The 20,779-nt window shown below is 45.7% G+C and overlaps 1 protein-coding gene across 2 annotated transcripts in view; it reads left to right on the forward strand.

Annotated features, from left to right (window-relative positions):
• Positions 1-20,779, forward strand: part of LOC119187850 (uncharacterized) — a 193,547-nt gene that overhangs the window by 78,303 nt on the left and 94,465 nt on the right. The window contains exon 1 of one of the 2 annotated variants that reach the window (XM_075878749.1): positions 8,142-8,288. The exons of the other annotated variant lie outside the window; for it this stretch is intronic. The gene's annotated coding sequence lies outside the window, so the exon portion shown is untranslated. Of the gene's footprint in view, positions 1-8,141; positions 8,289-20,779 lie in introns of those variants that run through there. 2 annotated transcript variants of the gene reach the window in all.

Below are 20,779 nucleotides of genomic sequence, written 5' to 3' on the forward strand. Positions count from 1 at the left end.
GTGACGGGAGAAGCTCTCAGGGATGCAATTTCATTATACGTGGAGAAACCAGAGAGTCTTCCCTCCACGCCAGTTTCCTGGTAGGCTAGAATATCGGGTTTAGTTCCTGCGCGCTGAGCTTGCGCTCAGCAATCTTATCGGCCCCCCAGCAGCGCGTCGAGCTTCCGCGTTGCGCGTAGTGGTTGTCATTGTTTCTGGCTCATTGACAGCCTCCTGGCTCTGCGACTGAGCTCGAGTTACGGCGGGTTCCGTTGATAGCCCAGCGTGAATCACGAGTGATGTGACTGTTGAGCAAACAGCTGTAATGCTCTATGTCAGCTGTTGAATTATTATGACCTGATTGGATATATTAGTAATTATTTTTTCTATCAGAGTTTCAAGTTTCGTTATCCACGAGGCTGGAATTTCGGGTGTTTGATGACCGGTAGTGGGCTCTACCATACTAACAGCCTGCCGTTTTGCATTTCGCACGCTGTCCGTCTAGATATCATCTTGAGTAATTACCTCACGGTGAACGCAAGCCACAATTTCGTTCGTGTTTGTATTTGGGAGGTGTTATTCAGGTTTTGTTTACATTTAACTGTCGAATTCCATTAGTAGCTGCAGTCAATTGTTACTGAAGTAATTTTATCGGCTCTGTCAGCTCCATCCCCTGTGAGTCTTGAGGTGGCTCCGTGTCCCGGGGCTTCGGCGCAGGCTTGCTTCCTTCTGAGAACGCTTTCTTGGGTGATGAACTCGAGCAGCCTCCCGGTGGTCGTGACGTCGATTGGTCTCCTAGGCTCTCGCTCAGGTGGTCTCCTCGTGGTCGGGATTGTGGCCTGTCTTCTTGGCTCTCGCTCTGATCTTGAAAAGGTGGAAAAGACTCTGAGCGGCTTTGGAAGAACCCACTGTCACGTTACTTAGATCCGGGTTCCCCAGTCACTGCCGTCCTGTTATTGGTGTTGGTTCCCTACTGACTTTCCGTGCTCAGTCATTTTAGAGTGTCAGCTGTGACTGGCTTGTCGGGCTACTTTCTCGTTATGAAGCGAAATTTGCAGTTTCGGTGGCCGGTTTGATGTGCCCTGTCACACACCACGGAGGACGGTGAGAATGTTGGTGTTTCTCCCTCGGTTGGCATTGCGTGTTCTTCTCCGCATCACCGGCATCTTGGTTGTGATGGTAGTGGTTTAGGGCAAACATCAGTTCGATGTCCCAACTTCCTACAGTTGAAGCAAGCTTCAAGTCTCTCTCGGAAAGGGAAGACTTCAAAAGCAAGGGCGATGTATTTTACACACTTTGGTAGCTTGTCTTCGGTGAAAGTAAGAACGCAGTGATGCATTTGGCCCAATCTTCTCGCGTTCACCACCGGTAGGTCAGGATTCCTGCCCGAAACTTCTCCATATATGACCTGGTCATCTTCGTAGCTTTGTGTTTTATATATTATCCCCATCACCGAGTCGCTGGAGCGGGGACATTTGCAGTCACAGGTATGCTGAGCGCGTTTCGTTCATACTTCAGTTGCGTTATCTTGCGATAGGCCTCAGCGCGTAGGCGGTTTGGTGCGCTGACGGGGATGGTATTTTTGATGGGATGAATTTTCACCTGGTCTTTGAGTGCTAGCTGAATCTCGATGCCGGCGGCAGTACATATGGCCTCCACGACGATCGCAGGTCTGACATCAGTCAGGTTGATGGCTCCATTCATACAAATAACTACTCTGTAATCGTCCTCCGGGAGGATGGTGCGGCATAAGCCGCCGTCGCAAGAAGATGGCGGGCGCGCTTGGCGTCTTGGCGTCGGCACCGACTCACTTCGCCAGCATAGTCACTTCGTTGATAGGGCTTGAAGCAGTCCTGAACCGGCTTCTGTACTTCTTCTGCATATCAAGTGTCAGTGTCCATGACGTCGTTGAGCTCCGATGAATCAATGTCGTGTCCTTTCTCAGTATACTCCATGGTGAGGCGGTGCGACGCGAGTCGGCGTATCGCGCTGCCGCGTCGAGTTCGGCCAGCCGGTAGGCCTAGGGGTACGCTTGACTCGTCGATACTGCGTCGTCCGGTGAAAAGGACTGATCGCCATAAAAATATCACTTGCCTAGGTCCATCTGGTGTCGGGAAAGTGTCAGGGTGGGTGGACGAAAGCTGACAGCACAGAAAAAGTGATGTGTAGTCCGGCTCACAGTGCGAAATTTGAAAAAAGTGTGGAGCGCATGTGATGCGTGTCCCCACCTCTCAAGAGCTACACCGGCGTCCTCAAGTACTGCCAAGATTTGCCAAGTTTCTATATTTCCCGAGTACCATCCACCATGGCTGGCTGTTCCCTTCTGGTAGGTCTCCCACCTCGATCACCTCTGTACATTAGGACAGGCGCAGTGTCACTCGCAGGTGTTTCTGGGAACCCGCATGAGCTAAAAGGGGTTAGTAGAAGTTGGGACTAGCTAGCTCACCAGCCTATAGCAGTGACACACACTTCAGTGACTTAGTATGCATTTTTTTCTCCGGCTTTTTTTTCTCTTTTCTCTGGTCTTTTTGGGTCCTCTTGTTTTCTTTGCCTCTTTTGATAAGTGCTTTCCTCTCTCTATCTACTTATTTCTCTGACACGCTGTTTCTATCTTTCACTCTCTCCTTCTTCCCTTTCTATTATTCTCTTGCTCTATTTCTTGCTTCCACTTTCATTTTATCTCTTTCCCACTATCTATTTTTTCTCTCTTTCCTTCGTTCTTTTCATTTTTCTTTCTTCTTTTTATGTGTTTATTTACATTACGTGCTTCATTGTCTCGAGTCCTCCTTTACCTCCTACATCTCTACTCAGCTACCTGCCACGGCGACCTAGTGTCTATAGTACTCGGCTGCTGACTCGCAGGTCGCGGGATCGAATTACGGCTACGGTATCGCATGTCCGATGCAGGAGAAACAGCTTGAGGCCCTGTGCTTAGATTTAGGTGCACGTGAAAGAACCAGGTGGTAGAAATTTTCGAAGCCCTTCACTACGACGTGTCATAATCATAAAGCAGTTTGGGACTTTAAACACCAACAATTAAAATATTATTATATATTATTCTTCTCATCGTTGTTTTCCTTTCCCAGCTCTTGCTATACTATACAAGGCTCTGCTACACTGCGCTAGCGTGCCTGGGTGACCGCGTGGTTACGACGCTAGTCTTCGGATCGTAGGCGAGTGGGTTCGAATCTTGTCATACCAAGAAATCTTTACGCAAAGAATTTCACCGTTCGTATTTATACCAACTTCTTTATATCCTTTTCTTTCTCTCTCTCTACTCGTTCTCTCGCCCATCAGAGTTATTGCATCCCAAGCCGCGTAAATAAGCGCACGTGTTCTGGATCGAGGAAGAAAATGATAAAGAGAGGGCGCGCCTGTTCATGACTAGGATAGCTATCGGTCGACTACTAAATACATGAGGAAAGGTTAGCAGAACCGCTACAATAACTCAGTACTCAGCTCAATTGAGACACAATATGGTGCAGTTAAAGAAAAGAAATATATAAAAGTACAGAAGTATTGCCGGACGTTATGTGAAAAGTCATACCTTCGGATCGTATACAAACAGAGTGGTTATCTGCGGCCCATATTCACACAAAGATCACGCGCTACAATTTTTTGGACGAAGAAATTCCAAGCAATCGTAGGCGTGGACAATGCGTCTTCTTAACTTCGAGACTGCAGTCATCACAAAATAATGGATAGGAGTTTCGCCTTCATTGGCTGTTTGTCTTTGATATCACAATTCTAACTGAGTGCTCACCCCCGAGCGGTCACGCCTAGAAATGACGCTAAACAGGGTCAACCTTGGGTGTGTTCCGATTCTTAGGCAGCACGTAGACAGTCTACGCAGACTGCTTAGAGGAGAGCACCAAGCCTATGCTGTCCGAAAATTTGAGCACGCCCGTGAGGCGTCGTCAAGGCAAGCCCTTGACGGCCCCTCATGGGAGGCCTAGGCCCGGCCACCTAAACCTGCTGGTTTCTTATAGTAAAGTTTATTCTTCCTCCTCCTGGACGGCTTTTACGCAATGAGGCGCCACCTCGTGTCGAGAAGAGGAAGCCAAAATAAACAAACGTAACAGTTGTATTTTCTGGCTTATTTCGTGTTGAAATCTACAAAAAAATTTAACGTTACTCAGGTTGAGCGTCTGGAGAAGCGTGTGTTTGTGTGCAGATGACCATTCCGGCGAGATCCGATCTATCTGAGTGTGTCGCTGAGGCGCCATCTTGTTTAGACAGCAAAGTAGCCTGCATCGTACTTGTCTATGATGTGGTCTTCTCGGAGCTGTCTATTGCTTACGGCTACGTGAAAATTGGAATGGGACTTAAGGTAGCCGCTGTCCATTTAGTAGTCTATTTAGCCGTCTTCGGTGAGTAATGAAACACACTTTTTGAAAGGAGACGTATGAACACGTTACGCGTTTTGAGACGCAGCCGCGTAGTTGCTTTTTTTTTTCGCCATGCCACACGCGCGAGCCCTAAAAAGAAGATAGTGATGTCCAGTGACCATTGCAGTGTGTCTCAATACGGGGCATCGTGATGAAAAGATGGCAACGTATCATTCTATCACTTCCTGATGGATGCAGACGACGCTCGACGGAGAACGGCGCAAATCAGAAACTTACGCTTTGAAAAGAGGGTGACTGACACTACGTAAACGGGAGTTTCTTCTAATCAATTTGCTCGCGAAGATTTAGTTCTCCTCGGTGAGCACACCATTACTCAGCTTGTGTGAATTCTTAACAATAGTCGGCCTATTCTCAGCCCAGAGTTCAGTTTTGTTTACATAAGCAAGTGCTTTAGAAATTTGTTGTGTTACATGGTTGACTATCTTTGCATATGCTTATTTTCTGTGCAAGTTCTAGGGTTACTCATCCTCAAATTAAGCTACTTTAATCCTTCTCCCCGAAGATATTTTATTTCGTGTGTGTGTATATACACGTACACAAACACGCGCGCGAAGGTCGCACATGCGTAGCCTGCGTGTATGCATGTTCGTGCATACATACAGCTTGTCCATGCATTTGTAGCATGTGCAGTGTGCGTGAATATATCTGCGTTGTATATGACCTACGGTCAACTCGAACGAGCGAGTGTTAGGAAGCTAGCACAGAACCTTATTCATTAGAAACCTGGTTACATGGACCGGCGAATGGAAAGAAATGAGCACTCTTATTACAATCGAAGCTACAATTTGCGTTATCTCAAGATACACTGGCCCAGGCATAGCTCCGTTGTAATGAAGTGAACGGCATGCGTATACAGCTTTTGACGGCACAACGGAGCTCATTGGGATACATGCAGTCGGCAGCACGAGTCACCTCGAAAACCGATAAGGCCTCCCCTGTAGCAGTATAGCAATGCAGGGCAAAAATGCTAGCACCTTTAAGAGAGACCCATACACTTGAGCTGTTGCAATCTTCTACCTCGGGATCGCTAGACAAGTTATTCTACCTGAAATAAATATGATGCCGTTCGCCGAAGAGGCTGGATGTTTGTGCACACAGCGCAACTATTTCCGCTGTTTTGCCAGTGAAGTAATTAAAGCTGATGAGAATGAGGCGGTCTGTGGCCAGCGGCCTTTCGACTTCGACGAAGCAACGCAATCCGACGCCGCAATCAAGAAACTTCAGCGCAGCGCCAAGCGAAACGGTAGCAAAAGTGCCGCGTTGACCCTGTTAGGCGCAGCCATCTTTTTTGATATATAGGGTTTAACGTCCCAAAACCACCATATGATTATGAGAGACGTCGTAGTGGAGGGCTCCGGAAATTTCGACCACCTGGGGTTCTTTAACGTGCACCCAAATCTGGGCACACGGGCCTACAACATTTCCGCCTCCATCGGAAATGCAGCCGCCGCAGCCGGGATTTGAACCCGCGACCTGCGGGTCAGCAGACGAGTGCCTTAGCCATTTGACTACCGCGGCGGGGCAATGGAATGAATGCTTCACGCACACCTTACCAGTAAAAAAAAAACACTACAGACATTTTCCTCACTCGCAAAATCTGGATCTCAAGTTGTTCTTTTTTGAATGCGAAAGCTGTTATAAGATAACTCTGGTCTCGAGCAGCGCCGTAGGGGTCCGCCACCGAAACCGACGTCACTGGTGTCCGTAACCGAATCGCGCTAAATTAGCGAAAAAAATTAGCACTAATGACACATTGGGGCTCGAGCCCGGGTCATCTTGGTGCGAACCCAGTATTCCACCACTGAGCCACGCCAGTGCTAGGGCCTTGTTGGCAAACTTGCCTTAGACAGGCTTGATGTCAGGAAAGCAATCGCGTTAATACGACTTATATAGTGTTTTAAAACAGCGAAAGAACACGCAGCCCTCGCACAATGCGAATAGCGTAACGATTGGGCCGTCCAATGCTTAAACCCATTACAAAGGCTTGTTTTTGTTCAGCTATTAACTCTGGCGCATACACACTTCAGGCATAATTCCTCATCATTGTCGGCCACTGCATGAACAATTGGCACGAAATTCCTCGCAAAAGTTTAGCGGATGCCGCGCTTCTCAGAAGAATGAAGAAAAATAGCACAGCGAATGGTGGCCTACTACCCTAAAATTTTTATTATTAATGCCGTCGTGGGCATCAAGCAAGTGTGCTTGCAGCAGTTTTCTAATGAGTATTTAAAAAAGGCTCTGAAAGGCCGCTCTTCTAGCTTTCGCTGTGACTGAGCTACGCCTTCTGCGTCATTTTATGTTGGATGAATGCACTCCTGACGCGGAGATAGTCGGTTCTTTTGCTGCTCTGTTGTGCTACTGTGGGGCCCAAATTTGAAACAAATTTTCCTCTCCTATATACCTTGTTCAACTATCTTCCTCTCTGTATCCATGATGATGTTTAGACTCTCCCGTATTTTTCTGAGATACTGACAGTGCTTTTCACTCAGCTTTTTCTTTGCTTCTTCAACACTTCAAACAGTTCGAATGGTCATCGTACTGCCAGGTCTAACGTCGTCTGTGAAGGCCTCCCGACCCCCACGAAATCATTGAGGCGATGCGAAAGTTTTGGCTCGAGAAAAAAGTGTCAGTGTTGTAAGCCGTTTTTGTCATGTCCGTAGTATCAATGGCAGTTTTGCCACGTTTTACGGAAAACTTGATAGGTGCTCTCAGCTTCACTTTGCTATCCATGACGAACATAGTGAATAGTGTAGAATAAACAAACTAAACACCCTCTGTTTATTACAATAAATACCGAGTAAAGAAGTAGCACCCTCAATTTTCCTCGCGATCTGCTCTGGTTACCGCATTCACAATGACGCCGCTCCGGAGCACAAACTGTGACATAGAAGCGAGAAACGATTGAATGGCAAGGCTGGCTAGTTCGTAAGACTGCACATGCCTTATGAGTATCATCCGCACTGTTCTCGCGCTGTTGACCACGACGACAACATTACGGTGACGGATAAAGGATGAAACGAACCAAGACCACGAAAATAACTTAGTATATTTAGTGTAGCTACCGCATGTATCGCGAAAGAAAAAAGAAAAGTAAGTGAAGAAGTTAAGTTCTGGCCGACACATTTTAAGATGTGAAAAGAAACGTTGAACAAGAGAATGAAAAAGAAAAAAGTGCAGAATCTTTAGTGCCACAGAAATAAACAAATAATGCATAGTTTCGAAACACACACACACACACGCACACACACGAGATTGCTGCTATGTATACAAATCTTACGGGTGAAAAAAATCTGTGCTGTCAATCAGTAAAAACGACGGCGCATAACTTTTTCAGGCGTCGAGCTGTTTCTTGGCCCAGATTTATGACTATCTGTCAGATGTAGAAACGCGAGATGATCGAAGGTCAGGTGTAAAACGCCCAGGCCACAAACTGCACATTGACGTCCAAGTGGGAAGTGTTAACGCCGTCGTTTCAGCGCGCTACAAGACGATCACGGGTCGGTGATGGTGGATAATACAAAGAGAGAGCACGGAGAAACTTCGCCTGCCTGTCGCCCGAGTGGGAACTGACCGGAGGAGAAAAATCCGCAAGTGGTGGGGGAGAGCTGTTCAACCGGCGTGAGAGATCCAGTCGGCCGCCTACGCTTCTCTTCGCCGCACGATTGGCTGAGCGCGACGCGTGACGTCATCCGGGGTGGCGTCGCGCACTCTTTTAACTAGGGCCCGAGCCCGGACGCCGCGCGGCCACTGACGCAGACAAGGGCCACGAACTGGCACGGCCACAGAAGACAGAAGGCCCAAGGGACTGAACCCCGCTCACTTCGCCGCCAGCAACAAGTTCGCGCGGCCTGAGTACTCGCTCTCCGCTCAGCTGCATCGGACATCGACGCATCTCGTCGGGTGAGTTTGGCCGCGTGGGTCCCGTTTTGACTCGTCGTGGTTGGGGTATTTTGCCCACCATCGGGTACAGAGATACCCCACTCCGACATCCCTTTTTTTTCGTGCACCGTTTCTGTCTTTTTTTTTTCACTTCTTCAATCTCCGATGGCTTGCGTGCGTTCTCTGAGGCACGCGTTATGACCCAATAAGAGATTTAATGCGAAAATCCCCATTGAGGCAATCTCGAAACTATGGTTCATTTATCGCCAGACGGTTATGCCAGCGTAACTTGGGAGTTTCGAGGGGCCGTAAAAAGTGTCTATTGTCGGACAAGGCAACTATGCAGTCTAGAGAGCCGATTGTGCAATCTCGGAACATTAATTCTGCAGAAAGAAATAGACCCCGAAAGATGGCGAAAGCGATACAGCCAAGCCAACAAATGCGGGTTAAATGCGGATTTTTATTGCATCTTCTTCAAAGACATATTTTATTCATTCATGAGTGAAACTCGTGGCGTTTTTCATTTTGTGCTGCGTTAAGTCATAAAGCCGGGCGCAAGTTACCAGTTTCAAGGACTGGTAGCTTCCGCCCCTCATATAGTGACGCTTGAGTACTTTTCTTGGAGTTTTCGCTCTGAATTTTCTCATTGCGGGTTCTTTATATACGACAAGTATACGCAAGTGGAAGTGCACTCTCGAAGATCTGAAAAGTTTATCCCTACACAACAAGATTCTCGTATATGACATGAGATGGTCGCTGGAGGTAAACTTCGTTTTTTATATTCAATGATCTACATTTTCAGTAGATTAAACGCTTTCAATTGACAGAATAACGGAGCAGTTTGTTCTGAACACACTTCACAACAGTAGTGTTCTTGGAAAGCTAACTAATAGAGAATATAGCACCTTCCGTGTTTGAACAGTACGAGGATTTACATATGGGCAATGATGTGCTTCTTTGGGATAATCACAAGCACACGAAATGGTTGGCCAGCTATTCTCTGTCACGAGCAGTGCCTTAACTACGATGCTTGTGGAGAATGAGTCGCTGAACGACGTCATCAGTTCTGAAGTGTTATTTCAGCTTCGTGGTGGCGGTAAAAACGAGTTCGAAGGACTTTCTGACACCTTTTCAGGTTTGAACACCAAATAAAGAATGACTGGACCGAGTTAGTCCTATTAATACTGTGGCGCACTAAGCCTTATATTCTGGCACACCGACTTGTGGACTGACAAGCGATATGGTAAACCAACCGCATTTAAAACTTCGTTGGCTAAGGTCTCCTATTCAGCTATATAGCGCTGGCACAGAGAGGTTTTCGTTTATCTCTATTCACGCTGGCAATGGACAAAGAGCTTTTGGCGGATAACTAGTGACCGAAAAGGCTACAGATGTTCATGTCTGCAATCGTGATTTGGTATAGCCACCACGTCAAAGTTCATTCATCGATATGACATCACACTACCGAAGCAGCCCAATTCCCTTGTGGCAGTCAGTTGATGTAAAGTGGATGAACATTCCTGCAAACGTTACAGCTGTCCTATAGAAAGAAACTACACGCGGGTTCGTCTCAGCTATCGAGCACCAGTTGAACGCTTTGCTCGCGAACTCGCGTACCCGTTTTCGGAACGAAGTGCTTGAAATCGCCTTCTTGTAACCTATTGTGCAAGTGGGAACTCAAACGCACTCACGCTCGTGGGTAGCTGCTGAAAACACGGAAGACGAAAGAAAACTGGCGAGCGCACCCATTCGCGCGCAGTCGTCTTCGGAAGGGCGGAGTAAGTTGCGAAGCACCGTTCGAAAAGGAAGTCGTCCATAAGCGATCGCGCATTCCGGTGTCCTAAGGCAATACGACATATTTGGGAACGATACAACACAATTAGCGATGTCGAAGTCACATGCAACACGACTCTCGCTATCAACACGACGCCGTCTCAACAAAGTAAAAATATATTGCCTGAATGAGTGATCGCAAAGACTGATACATAGGCGGACAAAAAGAACCTTTATTATCAGTGTTATGTAATGACCTCATTTATTCGGTGCTTTTGCTTCTACTGTTAGATTACGGCAGCTTAGTCAATAAATGTTGTTTTGTGAGTGTAAACTAAAAAAGGGGAAGCGATAGTTTTCTTTGCTAACCACAATCTAATGAAATCCACTGGATAATGAATCCAACGAAACTATTAGGGCTATTATTTGTTAGTCTTATCTGAAGTGTAGGAAATATCATATATATGTAAAAAATTAAAGTGTATAAAACGAAAACTTACCGCCGGTATAAACCAAAGCCACAACCATCAAATAACGTGGCCGATGTTCTCGCAAAGCATCTTTTAGGAGTACTTGTTCGCGTTTGGATGTCACAAGAGGCATTATTCTTGTGATGGCTTAAAGTGCAGGTCTCCTTGTACTAATGCAATACTAAAAACACAAAAGTGAGGATATATTGAAATCTTAGACTAATCGTCAACGCCTTGGGATTATTTATATTTACATCATCACAGTTCATTTTGATCTCTCGATTTCCTTTCGGGTCATTGATTTTGTCCTTTCCTTTGAGCACCCTGACGTCAAAGAAAACCAAAAACACTGCTATAAAAATTCGAAAACCTCCATGACATGAGGAGTTTGCGTATTATGAGGAAACTTTTTCGACTGATGTTCAGAAAGAAACAAACATCAATTGTCGCTAAAGAAGTCAATCCTGCTATTAAAGAACAATGTGATTTATTTTACTGCTAGAGCTCCATGAATCGGAACTAGTTCGAGAATTGTGCGGGCAAATCCAAGCTTAGAAGAGATTATTAGAATTCCTCTCCATTTAAAATCGAACAAAGGGAACGCTCTAAGTTGAGTCAAGTTGATGTAAAATCATAATAGACTGACTGAAGACACTGATTGGGGTAGCATATTCTATGAAACACAGCGATATCGGCTATCCTTTGGCGGCTGATGGTGGATGTACTGTAATATGTTCTTTTGGGCACTGTAATAATTCCCTACGGTAGTTAAAAGAATGATAATAATGAGAGCAAATGTTTCATATGAATTGGGTCTCCTGCCACTGAAGCACATTTAAAATGATATGCCACATGTTCTACCACCACGTACATGTAGTATTAACCAAGTAGCACAAGTTCACAATGTGGGGACCACGAGACATGTAATGTACATTCATTTCAGTCACTGTAGATAAACTCTTGCTTCTTTCATAATGTGGGGAATTTAAATTTAAATATGGAAGATTAGGAAAACATATGTACGTTTTTCAAACTGTTCAAAGCATTATAAAACCTTGCATGATGTTTTGAAAGACTACCTGACTTTCTGCAACAATTCTACATCATGGTATAAAAAAAAAACCATTGCCGCAAAATTGAAGATATCCAATATATTCCAGTAGATCAACGTCTTCGGTGACATGTTTGCCAGCAGAGACGTAGTATGGACATAGCAAAATAACCTGAATAAGGCAGCTCTACTGGCCGTAACACTTAAGTTATTGCGTAAAAATGCACCGATCCCTTATATATACGACTGGCTCTTTCGCCATCAGCGCAGAGAGATATGCGTCTCGCGTATAGACATACGTGCGCATTTGTATTTGCAAAAGAACAAAGGCAGGATATTGTTCCAAGTTCAAATGCCGAGGGTGGATAATAAAGAGTTACTGATGGTGGTGCATACAAATCATCACAACGTCTGCTATTTGTAGTGAAGCTCGCATATAAAAACCACGTGCTAAACCATCACCATCAGCCTGACAACGCCTACTGCAGGACAAAGGCCTCTCACATGATCCGCCAATCAACCAAGTCTTGTGCTTTGTGTTTCCAAGTTATGCCTGCGAATTTTTCATCTAATCAGTCCACCTAACTTTCTGTCTCCCCTTCGTGCGTTTGCTTTCTCTGGGAATCTAGTCAGTTACCCTTAATGACCAGGGGTTATCATGCCTACATGCTACGCCTGGCCCATGTCCATTTCTTCTTCTTGATTTCAACTATAATATCCTTAATGCCGGTTTGTTCCCTGACCCAGTCTGCTCTCTTCTTGTCTCTTAAGGTTACGTCTATCATTTTTCTTTTCATCCCTCGCTGCGTCGTCCTCAATTTAAGCTGAACCCTCTTTTTAAGCCTGCAGTTTTCTGCTCTCTAGGTAAGTACTGGCAAGATGCAGCTGTTATATACGTTCCTTTGAGGGTTAGTAGCAGATTACCATTCATAATTTCAGAATGCTTGCCGAAGGTGATTCACCCCATCCTTATTCATCATCAAGTTATTTCACTCTCATGGTTCGGCTCCATGATTACTACCTCCCATAAGTAGACATATTTCTTTAGAACTTCCAGCGTCTCTCCACCTATCGCAAAGTGCTGTTTTCTGCTTAGACTGTTGCACATCACTTTAGTTTGGTGAATATTAATTTTCAAACCTACTCTTTTGCTTTCCGTGTCCAGTTCATTAATCGTCGCCTGAGTTACTTATCAAGACAATATCACAAGCGAATCGCAGGTTACTAAGATGCTCTCCTGAACTCATCCCTAACTCTTCACATTCTATAGAGCCCTGAAAACCTCCTGTAAACACGCGGTTAATAGAATTGTAGAGACCGTGTCTGCCTGCCTTACACCCTTATTTGTTTGCATTCTGCCGCCTTCTTTGGGGAAAAGTAAGGTGCATGGCTGCGGATCCGCTGTGGATTTCTTCCAGTATATTTATGTAGGGTTTGTAGATATCCTGATTTCGTAGTGCCTGCATCACCTCTGATGTCTCGACCGAGTCAAACAATTTCGTAATCTGTGAAAGCTATGATAGGGGTTGGTTGTGCTCCACATATTTCTCTATTACTTGATTGATAGTGTGAATATGGTCTAATGTGGAGTAGCCTGTACGAAGTCAAGCTTGGTCTTTTGGTTGGTGGAACTTTAATGTCACCCTAATCGTATCAGCTATTATTTTGAGTGTTAATACTCATGCCACTCAATCGTGGTCAAGATACTCGCAACCGTGTGATGGAGACCTATTTGATGAAATAGTACAAGGAAATAAGGTAGCGATTCCATTGCGCTGTAAAAACAAAATTTCAGGCCGGCGCAGAACACGCAGCGCAGTCACAGCGAAAGCTGTAACTGTGCTTTAGTTAACACTCGCAAAGCAACACTATACTGGAAAATACATCGTTAGGTTATAAATTCGTGAAGCTTCTATGGCATTATTGTACGGATCAACACAAAGCAGTCGGCAGTTCATAAATCGATGGCCAGCGACAGTTGCTTGTAAAAAGTTTTGTGAACTGTGCACGCATTGGCAGATATTCTCTCACAATATTATAAATCTCGGAACGTCCATAGCCACACTGATTATTCCTTTGCCTCGACATCCGACATCGGGAAAGAACGGTGAAAGAACGTCACCATGTGGTCATTCAATCGTGGGATGACTCGTTTTCTTGTCTGGAACGTTCTTCGTCACTAGTGGGTCATGTCCAAAATTGCGAATTGTTGGTTCACAATGACACACCGGGGCACTAGCAAGTGCACTTGATTCTGTGAGGCACTTGCAGATGCATATACGATTTTGTATTCATATTACTATCTCCACCGTTGTCAGTGATACGGAGTCATACTGTACTGAATTCGCAGAGCTTTTCTTTTGCAAGATATATTTGTCGTTGGTCGCGGCCGTCTTTGCTAACAATACACCTAAGCTTTATGACAAAGGGTGCATCAACAACTAGTGAATGAAATAAGGGAAGTGCTTCACGAAGTTTTATCGAAAGAACATGACGTGGTGTTCCAGTGGTTACCGGGACATTGTGGTACTGTCGGTAATGACCTTGCTGATAATGCTGCCCGATCCGCCCACGTGGACGCCCAGACAACCCCAATTCCATTGTCGAGAACCGACGCTGCAAGGGGCCTTCACTAGTTCGCTAACACTATGTCGGAAACTTGGCTGAGTGACCCCAGTGTCGGGAACCGCCGCCTACACAAATTGAACCCATCGAGAAAGCTTCAAGTTCTATCGGGCCTCTCCCGCCAGGATGCAACTTTACTGTGCCGCCTGTGGTTAGGAGTAGTTTTTACGAAGGCGTACTCCTTTCGAATAGGAATGGCGAATAGCTACCGATGTGAATCGTGCGACACAGACGAGACAATAGAACATCTACTGTGTTCATGTGAACGTTTTGCGAGCGATTGCAACTTGCTACGCGAAACGTTAGAGACACTAGACGGTAGACCTTTTTTCGAAGAGAAGATCCTTGGTTCATGGCTCTACGCGTCGCAGGCCAGCAAAGCGACGCGGGCATCGCTAAGTTTTCTAAAGACGACCGGACTACGCGACCGCCTATAAGCGTGCAATGGACAAGGTCACATCTACACACACGTTGCCCTTGACTTCTCTCTCTCTCTTCTCCTTTAAGCTCCTCACCCCTTCCCCCAGTGCAGGGTAGCAAACTGGACGTGCGTCTGGTTGACCTCCCTGCCTTTCATTTCTTCCCTTCCTTCTCCTCCTCCTCCTCCTCCTCCTCCTCCTCCTCCTCCTCCTAATGTTTTAATTGGGTAGCTTGTGTTTTAGAAAACAATAATAACTATTTGGTGTTATGTCTCAAAACCACGATATGATTATGAGCGACTCGTAGTGGATGTCACGTGATGAAGTCATCGCGTGCATCGTCGCTAGGACAAAGGTGTACTGGAGGCAGCTCAAAACGACGTTGGTTTTGAGGGCGGGGGGGACGACACAGTCGGTCGAAAAGAACACAAATTCTACCTTTCAGTCATTTTAGACGAATGCGTGAGAGACCATGCGAGATGTTTTTGTTTATTTGGAGTATATACGCATATTTATTTAATGAATATGCACACACACACAAGCAAGGAACCGAGGAAATAGGGAGAAAGATCGCTGAACAACTGATACCTTGAGGGGCACAACGGCGCCTGCTAAATTCTTTTGGGAAGTTCATCAAAAGTATAAAGTGATCGACTAGTTGGCAGTATACATAATTCAGGCTGTGGCGAAAAGAACCCCTCGTAAGGAGAAAAAGCGCTGCATCACCGAGTTTCATTTTGCTATTTCGCCCTCCGTATTGTTTTTTGCGCCACAACCGGGATCCATCGGGAAGCAAGAATAGATAGAGCGAATAAAGATAAGAGGGAAAAAATTCGAAACTCCATATAACACTTACAAGAGTTATGCGCGACCGAACTTCAGTTCTTTACCAGTACAAAAACAAAAAACAATGTTACCCAATACAAAAGTCAGTATTTAAGCAAAAAAATATTTCAGAGCAAAAAAAAAAACAAGAGATACCTATCATCATTTTTTTAAAAGCTTGGGTCCACTTCACTCAACTTTCGTGGCTCTTTCGTTACTCGTTGCATAGTGGTTTTTCTGCCGAAAGTTCAGAGTCTAGATAGTTTTGCAAAAAGAAAAAAAAAAGGCAGATCCCAAGTACAGTGGGAGTTGATGATATGCGAAGCACGTATCAGGAAGGTTGATATGTTACTTTAAATTCAGCACAACTTTACGAGGCGTAGGTAAATCATACCGTACATGACTTTTATGTCCTGATTATCATGTTTTGACGTGTCATTTACCTTCGCGTTCATTCACGTCACGTGATACCAAATTTGGTATATGCGGAGCAAGCGAAACGGCCGCGAGCATGCTATGAGCGTAGCATGTAGTTATCTATTGCATGGCACGCATATCGTGATTATCATGTTTGCACCAGTCATGTACCTTCATCAGCCATTCACGTCCCGTAATACCAAATTTGGTATACGTGAAGCTAGAGAAACGACTGCGAGCGCACCATGAGCGTGGCGTGTACTCAGGACTTATATAACATGCATGTCATGATTTCCACGTTAGCGTCTGTCACTTATGTTCGCCTTGCAGTCATGCGATACCATGTGAGTTTTCGAATATGTCAGGTGAACGAAAGCACCACGACAGCAGCAAGACCATGAAATGTAAATCTTGACATTCATAGCGTACACGTCATGATTTTCAAGTTATAACTATTCACTTATGCTCGTCATATAGTCATGTTATGCCATGTCAATTTTGGTAGCGATGCCATTATCGAAACGGCCAGGAAAGCTAAAAGTCATAGGCGGCTAGATAGATAGATAGATAGATAGATAGATAGATAGATAGATAGATAGATAGATAGATAGATAGATAGATAGATACGGTCTTAGTCACCGATCTTCACTAAGAAATGCTTCGCTTTTAAAATAGAAAAATACCTTTTAGTATTTCTTCTGATAATATTGTGGTCTTATTGGCGTAGTTGTGGAATCGGGAGTAAAATATCATCACTTGGGGAGCTTTAGCACGCGCCAGACGCTTGACACACGAACATTATTGCATTCCGCTACCATTGGAATGCGGCGGTCACAGCCGGTACCGGATATGCGATTCCGTGCTCCGTAGCGGTAGACTTATTATTTGACTTTTTTTTTTCAATACGTCGAGATTTTTCACATCCCAAATTTCCAGTCGGGACAGCGTGTAACAGTGCTTATGCCAGTATATAGGAACAAAAAAAGAAAATGAAAGGCTGAACGAAGAGTGCTAACAAGGCGCACGTTGTGCTCTGAACTGCGAAGGTGAGGTAAATATCTGATGTGCATAGTTGAGTCAAAAGAGAGCGCTGAGGCCTTTGACTTCTTGCCTAGGAACCGTCGCGCAATCTCACGTCTTAACCTTCAAGAAGACCGCATACAGCATTCAGCGACATTATTGCTACTAATAGTACTTATTTGCCCTCGAAGAATACAACAGCAGCATGACCACCCTTGCTTTTATGGTGCCTATATCGATCACAAGTGAGCCTTAATATACCTGTGGGGGCTATGCAGGATGATTCGAGCTTCTCGGGCAAACGAGTTTGCTCTGAGGTCGCTCTGCGGCGGCCATGGCATGCATGAAGATAGTGCGGAGCGCGGGATAGCAGCGTTCATAAAAATGGCTACGAGAACGTGCGTGGCGTTGGAAACGCATGTGGGACATTTGCGGCGGTTATCAAAGGAACACCACGTGCGCACACGTCAGCGCCGCCACTCAGGCAACATTTTCACAGTGCGGCGACGTCAGCGTGATTGTCGCGCTATCGTTTAGCCAACTCAAAACGCACCTCCCACAGGCGTGTTCATGGGCGTTTATCCTCTTTCACACAGGTTCTGTCGTTCCCCCCTGCAGCGTGGAAATTTCCACTCTCGATGGCATCAAGGGTGCACACGCAGCACTCTCGGGCTGCTCGTTTCGCTTCTATCAAATAATGCAGATTAATACAAGGACAGGTTCTCACCAGGGGCGCTCGCATCATGGCCGCAACGCGGCTGTGAGTGGATTCGTTGGAAGCGTGGTGAAACCGAATGCGAGACTTCGTAGCTGCATGATGATATCATTTTTTACTTTGCGTGCGTGTATGCGTAGTCCGCGATAAAGCTGATAGATTGATCGTGAGTTCGACGTGAATGCTGCCCATCAGCAAGAGCAAACGTTGTGGGCGTACCCTGATTGACAGACAAGCTCATTGATTCTGGGAAGGCCCCGGTTACACTCGTGACTGTCATGGTGCCGGTGTTACTGTCGAGCGTTTGAGGCGGTGTTACTGTCGAGCGTTTGAGGCGTTTGAGGTGCAAAGTGGAAGCTTCTTTGCATATAAAATAATTTGGTGAGCTTGCACTACTTGTGCAAGGCTGGAGCCGCAAGGCTGCAGAGCTGGAGCTTGATATAACCTAGCTTGCAGCTTTTTAAGTTGTTGTACACTCATGTGCTTAGTCGGTTTCGAAGTGAAGACCACATAAGCTCTGTCTTAATTTTGAACCTAATAACTGACTAAGGCTTAATGACCATTACATAGAGCTGTTTGTATTCATTGATAACGTTTCAATTAAAGGGCAATTATCTCGGGTGCAATTAGCAAGGCCATGATCAGTATGGAGCTAATAAATGTAATACTCATTAGCCCAATAATAATTCTCATATTAGTCCGGGCTAACATGCTCATGATTAATGTCGCGTTAATTAGCAAAGTTGAGTTAGCTCATCAAATGAACTCATCAAGTGAGGGTCCCACTGCAGTCGCTTGACTTTGGGACCCTCGTCTGCATACTACATTCTACGAATTTTGTATTTTGAATGAATGAATAAACTGAATAAACTGAAAAAAATAGCATGCTTTAGTTAGCCCAGTCCTAGCTTCACATGGCGCCATTAGCATGGTCTTAAGATGTGGCCTGATTACCTTGGCCTAGGCGCGTAGCCATAAATTTTTAGGGGCGAAGCTCCTTAGGTCATGCGTTGTTCCCTCTTCTGTAGTGGTAATAGTACGTAGCCACCTTTATTTTCTGAGCTGCTCAATAGATGACATTGTGTGTATATGGCCTTGGGTATAATATAACTACATGGCGTTAGTGGTTTTCACAGCATATCCTTGAAGTGAATGATGTTGAGTGGGGCGAAGCCTCCGTCCGTCCGTTCAAGTGTCCATTCGTCCGTGCGTCTGTACGTTTGCCCGTCCGTCCGTCCATCCATCCGTCTGTGAGTTCATCTATTTGTCTTGCTTCCGTCCGTTCGTCCGTGCATCCATCCATCCGTGCTTCCTTCTGTCCGTCCTTGCGTCCCTCCATGCGTTCGTCCGTGCGTCTGTGCCTCTATCCATCCGTCCGGACGCACCGACGGACGCTTCGCCCCACTCTTCAACATTCACTCGGTGAATATGCTGCGACTTTTTTTTCTGAAGCACACCTCATTGATTTCGAGAGGGATGCCTCCTTGAAAAGGCCATTTTTTGCTCTCTATGCCATGGAGAAAAATTTCGGGAGGTGGGGGTCACGGTCCTGGTATGCCATCTCCTGGCTACGCTCCTGCCTCGGCCTTACTATCACTTGGCGTAATTATCTTGGCGAGAGCATGTCCTGACCTAACTAGCCAAGTATACCGTCCAGCCAAACAGCTAGTTAGTTGGCCGCACGTGGTGGTCGGGTGCTAGCGGATGATGACAACAAATAAGACGCGCACCGGCCGAGGAGCGCGCTAGAATGTACAGGCTGACCATAATGATTAACACGTGACCCCAGGTTTTTTGCGGTCGCAATGTTGTAAAGCACTTGGCCGGCCGGTACTACTCTCGGATGCCACCATGTTGATTATTCTAAAACGGACTTAGTACCGCCATTAAAAGCTTCAAAATAAATTTGAACACCCCTACTCGTTGCCACTTCAACACTACAAACTGGAGCGACGGGTGTACCCTCCACCCCATCCGAGATTAACCAAAGAAGAGAGCGGGATTTTTAGACGCCTACAAAGCAATACTTACATACATGGCATATTAATGCACCGCCTCTACCCAACGACACATGGATACATGTGCCCGCTCTGCAGCTTACCAGACACCCTGACACACTTGCTCCTGGAATGCCAGTGTCATGCTAACCACGACGTGCAACTGGAGCGAGACCAAGCCCCAAGAATAAACGACGACCATCTAATGGAAACGTGGGAGGCCAAGCTCGTCGTCGAGGACCTGGAAGACCAGCGACAACTCGTCGCCAGGGCCAAGAGGGCAGTCGAAGCCAGAGGGTTCCTGGACTAGGGAACCCTCCCACCTTAGGGTGACATCAGGCCTCGCTCGGAACACTGTTTTCTAAATAAAGGCTTCTTTCTCTCTCTCTCTCTCCCCTTGCCTCTAAAGATATCATCACGAAAAATTTCTGACGCAGTTAATGCATCGGTGCACTTCTGCACTCAGTATAACAACAAACAAATGAACGATGCCTCTGGTTTGAAAACTTCGTCCAACTCAGTCGGCTGTCCTTGACGTGATGACTAGTTCCATCGTAAGCAATGAAACGCAGCGCACTGAGGGGTGGATTTGACTTTTTCGTGCTGTTGGCTCACTAAGATTGCGTGTCGCAAGAACTTGTAAAGATCCCGAGTTTAGCGAAACTCGGGCGAAATTCGGTCGATCCTGGATATCATCCCCGGAATTATAAGGAAAACAAGATTGTCATTTGTCATTCTTAAACAGGCTGCACTACTGTATTTACTTGAGATTCACGATGCTTACATCCATGTTTATAGAGATGGTTCAGTTGTGACTAGAATCTCAACTACCACTGTAATGATTTCAGCACAATCCACCGAAATACAGCTCACGATGTTTCACGCAACCATAACCACAGCTGCTGAGCTATAGTAGCACTCCATGCTGCTCGTGCTCGTCAATTGGTGATAGAGCAGGCATCTAAATCGGGGTCTATCTTCTGCGGAAGCAAAGCTGCCCTTCAAATTCTAAACTCTATCCTGCGCTTTACGTCATGGTGAAAATGAACAGCTCATTGTATAAATCAGGCAAGCCCACTATGAAATAATAAGAAAGGCACGATGTAACATTACATTGTTTGTCTATTCACTGTGGCATACAGAATAATGACCATGCAAACACTGCTAGCCAATTCGCACATGACGGCGTCAGCAGTGTCA

The sequence above is a fragment of the Rhipicephalus microplus genome, chromosome X, assembly GCF_043290135.1.
Source record: "Rhipicephalus microplus isolate Deutch F79 chromosome X, USDA_Rmic, whole genome shotgun sequence".
NCBI lineage: Eukaryota > Metazoa > Arthropoda > Arachnida > Ixodida > Ixodidae > Rhipicephalus > Rhipicephalus microplus.